Raw genomic sequence first — 6,787 nt, forward strand, 5'->3', positions numbered from 1 at the left:
AAGATAAGTTCTTCTTTCTTTTATCACTTAGGAGTTGTGCGAGATGAAAGTCTCATTTTTTTGGGGCCAAATGGATTGTGGTCGCGACCCCCAATAAGCCCAGGCCGCGGCCACTGTGCGTTTTCAGAAAAAAAAAAATTAAAGGCCCCATTTCATATTTTTTTCCACTTCCCACACATACAAAGACCCCAAAACCAAAAAACAATCATTTTTACACAAAATTTCATCATTTTTCCATCATTTTCACTAAAATTATTCCCCACAATCATCACAATTATAATCATCAGTCATCATTCTCTACCACTTTTTTCATCTATTCTCACTCAAATCCTCATTTTCTACAAAAAATTCCCTTTCAAAACCTAAAGTCCCATCAATTTCAAATTTGACAATTGAGGTTAATCAACTAGTTGCAAGGTGCTTCATTGATACAATCAAGCTTTCAAAGACTTTCCATAGTCAATCACAAGTAAGTAGCTTCTCTTGATTCTTTGATTATTGCGTTTTGAGTATTGAAGAATATGATTTGGGGTATTTTGGATTATATGGTTTTTGGTGGAAGAAATATTTATATATTGTGATCATTGGCTTAGATTAACTGTTTATGTTTTTGTATTACTAATAATTTCAAATTTTGGGAAGATTGAATTACTAAAACATACTTTTCCACTATTGGATTAGCCTTTGTCTACTAAGTGTTTGATGAAAGTTCTAAGAGATGTGTATTTTAGTTTTTAGGGGAATTGATTGAATATTATTGAAGATGAAGTATTTATTTGTTTAGTAGAAATTTGGTAGGAATAATTAGAGGAGTTTGACTTTATATTTTTAGGGTATTTTGAATTATTCTCTTAGTGCTTAATTATTTGTGTTGAAGGAAGCTTATCCCTGAGTTTTGAAGTGAAGAATGGCACCAAAGAGATTTAGAAAGAGTACTAAAGGTGCTTCCTCATCTGAGGTTCAATTTGATGCTGCCAAATTTATTTCTGAGGAGCCATTCAAAAGCTATCAAGAAGCGGTAGTGAAACAAAAAATGATGATTGAAGAGAGGGGGTTTGATACGGAGATTCATCATGGGTATCCATCTATTGTGGAGCAAATAGAGAAAATACATTGGGCAAAATTTTGTTCACAACCCGATGCTAAGTAATTCCTATAGTAAGAGAGTTTTATGCTAATGGAATTTCTCAAGTTACAGCTATGGATACAGTGCGAGGGATTAATGTGAATTTCTCAGGTGCAGCCATAGATCAATTTTATCGGCTTCCTGGCATAGACAATGATGAGTATAGCCAAATCATTGATAATCCTGACTTTTATGAGATTATCCAATTTTTGTGTAAGCCAAATACCCAATGGAAGTTAACTGACACAAGTCATCCCATTAAGTTTAAGCGTGAGGCAATGGGAGTTATTGAAAAAGTCTCGCATAAGTTTATTAATTCAAAATTATTTCCCACTGAACATGTCAATGATGAGAATGTGGATACTGCCATACTTTTATATGCCATCTTGAAGGGGAAAACAATTGATGTCGGACACATTATCAAGTCATCCATTCATAACAGTTTCAGACATGTTTCTAAGGGGTTCTATCATCCTTATCTCATTACCGCCATGTGTGCTCAAGTTGGTGTGAAATGGGATCCTTCAGAGCCTTTCTTGCAGCCCATGCATATTTTGAATAGATCCTCCATCACTCACTTCAAGTTCACTGACACTGCAGGGGCTAGTGCATCTTCTCATAATCAGACTAGGCAACCGCCAACAACAAAAAATATGACCTTGGCAGATCGTATGACACTTGTGGAGGAATCTCTGTACTATACCTCTTAAGAGTTGCATGCTCACTGTACTGAATTCCAAGCACACCAGCAGCGCATGATTGAGTGGGTTAGTTATCAAGATGTTTGTTTCAGGATGAACGCCATACACCTTGGCATGGAGATGACAAACTATCCACCTGCACCACATGGATTCAATCGTATCCACCTCCTATTCCTGTGATGCAAGATGATGAAAACGAGGAGGAAGCTAAAGATGATCAAGGAGATCCCTGATTAATGAGCATTTACTTCGATTGAGGAGTTTTTCTTTTTCTTTTTCTTTATTTTCTTTTCTTTTCTTTTCTTTTCTTTTATTTTTCATTGAGGACAATGTATTGTATAAGTGTGGGGGAAGGGAACAATTGAACTAAAATGCTTTGATATTATTTTTATGATGTTCTGTTGTTTTTGCTTTGATTTTAATTTTTATTATGTTGCATTTTTTTATGTTATGTCTTTTTTTTTTTCATTTTTAGTTTTTTTTTTAGGTTTTCATAAGCATGGCATGATTATGTTGGAAGTGGTTTGTCAATGATAAAATTCTGATTGAGATGTGACTAGTTTCTTAGGAAATTGATGAATTCTGCATGAATTGTGTGCTTAACTCTTGTCTGGTTGTTACTTAAGCTTGATCTTTAATTTTTATGCATAATGTGTTCAATTAAATTTACTTTTTCACTAGTATTTGAATATATTTATGCATGTTATTACTTATATATAGTCTCCACCACTCTAGAAACCATTGATTAATTGTTTGAGGCGAAATCCTAAGTACACATGATTAGGATGATGATTAAGGCTTGTTCTTTGGATCGTTTGAGCCTCTCAAGCTTACCAATAAAATTGAATATCATAGTTTCCAATTTTTGAGCTATAATGACTAATATTTTTCTTTTGTAAGCCAATATCTAAACCATTGTAGCCTAAATTTTTTTTTTTTTTATGTGACCCATTACACCATATTTTTATATTATTGTTTGATTTGGTGGGTTGGGTTATGGATTGTAAGAAGGGGAAGTTTTTTGGATTATAATCTGAAAGGATATGATATACTATTTTTTCCAATGAGTTGAATTGAAAAGAAAAAAAAACAGAAAAAATATGCACTGAGAAATATGAAAAAAAAAAAAAGTAATTCAAAAGTATTAGTGTGGGGGAAGTAGTATGATCAATGTGGAAAGAAAAAAAATGGAAAGATTATGTATTTTCTTGAATTGTATGGGAATTTTGTGGGAAGTCTAGAGAATAGAAAAAAAAAAATATAGGCTATTGTGTGATTTAAGCTTAAATATTCCTTTTTCATCTACCTTCAACATTAGCATTACATTACAAGCTCTTAAAGACCTTATGATTCTTGATTATGTGTGTTTACATTAGTGGAGAACAATTGGTTAATGTCTATGGAGTTGATGTTTTTTATGAAAATATTATTATCTACGAGACTTCAAAACATATTATGGCATGTATAAATTGATTCAAATGTTTGTGTTTTGGTTTGTTTCATCGTGCATAGTCATAAATATGATTAAGTTTTAAGTGGTGATGAGGCATTGAGTTGAAATTCTGAGGAATGTGGAATTCAAATTTGTCTTATAACCCATATTGGTTGGTCAATCTTTGAGATTACTGACACTTTCAACAAAATCATTGCTTATGTTTTATTTGTTTAGTTTTTAGTTTTTATTAGTGATTTTGCTAAGGGACTAGCAAAGTTTAAGTGTGGGGGAATTTGATAAGGGTATTTTGGATATTATATTTTTTATCCTTTCGCACTTAGATAATGTTCCTTTCAAGTGTTTTTAGGTGTTCTTAGCTTTGTTTTACGAGTTTTTGATTTTTATGTCATAAAATATTTTATAAGGTATTATTGATGAATTTGATACATTTTTGTGGTTAGGAATGAATGTGTTATGATAGGACTCCAGAAAATAAAGTTTGGAATGAGTTTGAAGTGTCTTAGAAGTCCCTAAACCCGAGGTTGAAGATTATGAAGAAAAAGCACGTGAGCAGAATATGACTTGTGGTCGCGGCCACCAGCATTTACAGGCCGCGGCTTGGGAGATAGGGAGTAGTGCCCGCGGCCACCATGATCTCCTGGCCACGGCCTCCGTGCGATTATGGCCTAGGAAATGACATGTGGCTGCGGCCACCAAGAATCACTGGTCGCGGTCGTGCGACAATTTTTTCTTGAAAATTCAAATTTTAAATGTAATTTTTAAGGGGCTATAAAAGAGATTCGATTGACTTTTATTATAACTTTGGATTGCGAATTTTAGAGGTTAGAGCAGTAGAGGAGGAGAAAAGATATCATCATCTATATTCTTCAATCTAGTTTTTCTTTATTCTCAAAACTCTTTTATTTTCATTGAATATTTATGTTTATGATTATGGAGTAGTTTTCTTTATAGTTGAGAGTTATTTCAAAACCCTAGACATGAGATCTTGAATGCATTGATGAATTTTATTCATTCAATTCTCTTGTATTAAATTGCTTCTATTTTTCTAATTGAATGTTATAAATCTTGTTAGATCTTGTTAGGTGGCCAACTAATTAGAGTTTTTCATTTTTCTACTATCATCTTAGGATTTCTATTCACCTAATAATTTAGGATTCTAAGTTGAGTGATAAATTGCAATTAGAGTATTGTGACGGGTATTTTGATTGTGATGAAAAATAGAACCTAGGTTAAATGAATTGCATGCTTAATTAATTTGTTGCCTGGATTAACTTGTTTCCACAAAGTTTAATGCTTTTACTAGGTTAAATAGATAGCAGGCTTACTGGGTTTATTGCTTGGTAAAAAAGGTTCATTAAGAGCGCTTAGCTTTAGTTAAGTATAATAAAGAAACTGGGAGAATTGATTGCTTAAGTGTTATTATTGGGGTTAATGATTTAATTGGGAATAGGGAATATTACTTGTCATCGTTGATAGATTGATTGTTGATGGTGGAGAGTAATTCTTTACTATTTCTTTAATATCATTATATCCTTAGTTATTTAATCTTTTGATATTTATATCATTTTATGTTTTTAGCTATTAAAACTAAAACCTCTTTCTAATTTCATTTTAGTGATTATTTTGAATAATAATTTGATCATAGTCCTCATGGGTTCGACCTTTATTTACTGCTATAGTGAAGTAGCTGGTGTAAGTGAATGAAAAAAAAATATTTAAATTTGATATGGCATACGACACGCATCAAACGTGCAAAAAAAGAAGAATAAAGAATGAGTCAAATGGAAGGGAAAGCCAATCACTTAACCAAGTCCAAATGTGTAATTCTAAAATGAAATTTAAAAACTTTACTAGGGGTTTATTTAGAAAGGGGTAGAAGTGTGTATATAGAAACAATCTTTCTATTATTAGTGTGTTATGATAGCTTTACAATAGTTGTGGACTTAGGATTATATAAATAAATATATATATATATATGAATCTATAGGATCTTATTAATATAAGTGTATATGCATGCTTTCTATAAACATATATTCAAAACAATATACATAGTAGAAAGCATAAAATCATACAAGCATGTGAATTTTACAAAGATTCATAAATACAATAATAGAACCATTACAGTACTTATGAGATGTGTAGCGGAACAATGACTACACCCTTTGGATTCCCTAACCTTTTGTCCTTGTTGAATGTTAGGTATTGCAAGGAATCCAAACCCCTTTGAAATAAGACCACAATCTTCCAAGTTTTTCTTTAAAACAACCAAGTGTTTGTGTGGGCAAATCTCAACACATGATAAGCGATTTCCTAGAGAGAAAACTAAGAGAGAGTGGGCGACTAGGTATAGAATATTAGTAGTAAATTTTTACCTTGTCAAATTCAGTTTTTTTAATGTATTATATAACACTAGTATATATAGGCAATTAGCTAGGAGATAAAATAGGTTTTAGTTACCCATTTTGTTTAATTATTTAATAATTATAATTAATTAAATACTTTTCAAAATCAACCAATAATAATTTTGACCATTATTTAATTCATTTGATTAATAGTAATACAAATTTATCAATATTATCAAAAATGTCCCAATTGGCAATACTATCTTTTTGAAACTTTGCAATAAAAACCTCAAAGTTTCTTCTATTTATTTTCTCACAAAATATCAATAAATACTTTAACATTATTTATTTTCATTGACCTAGTCAATATGATAATTTTATAATTAATAATTAAATTAATTATTCAAGACTACTAGGTTCATTTTGATAAGAGATGTCATGGGGACCATGGATCTATGAACTCAAGCTCCAATAAGTTACTCTGAGTTTATTTATAACAAATAATCTCACTACCTTATTAATTCCTCATGACTCCACAATAGACTCAGAATTGCACTCTTGAATTCATAGAACGTTTTACACCAAATGTAAATACGTTTTTCCTTTCTTCCCAAACTGCTTCACTCCTTTCATAGGAGATATCTTTAAGAAGACTTGATCTCCGACTTTGAATTCCACATCTCACAGCTTGGCATCTGCATAACTCTATTGTCGACTCTGAGCAGCAAACATACGCTTTCTAATCAGCGCCACTGCATCCTGAGCCTCTCTAACAGCTTCGGGTCCTAGAAGTTGTCTTTCTCCTACCTCGTCCCAATGTAATGGCGATCGACACTTCCTTCCATAAAGTAACTCATAGGGTTCCATACCGATCGTTTCCTGGTAGCTATTATTGTAGGAGAATTCTATAAGTGGCAAATACTTACTCAATGATCCTCTGAAGTCTAGTACACAAGCACGTAGCATATCTTCTAAAATATGTACGGTACGCTCGGACTGACCGTTGGTCTGAAGATGAAATGTCGTACTAAGACTTAACTTTGTACCCATGGCTTGCTGCAAGTTTCCCCAAAATCTCGTTGTAAACATCGATCCTCTATCAGATACTATGGTCTTAGGGATTCCATGCTGTTGTACTATTTCTCGAACATAGATGTCTGCG

This window comes from Humulus lupulus, chromosome 4, assembly GCF_963169125.1.
Source record: "Humulus lupulus chromosome 4, drHumLupu1.1, whole genome shotgun sequence".
Classification (NCBI taxonomy): domain Eukaryota; kingdom Viridiplantae; phylum Streptophyta; class Magnoliopsida; order Rosales; family Cannabaceae; genus Humulus; species Humulus lupulus.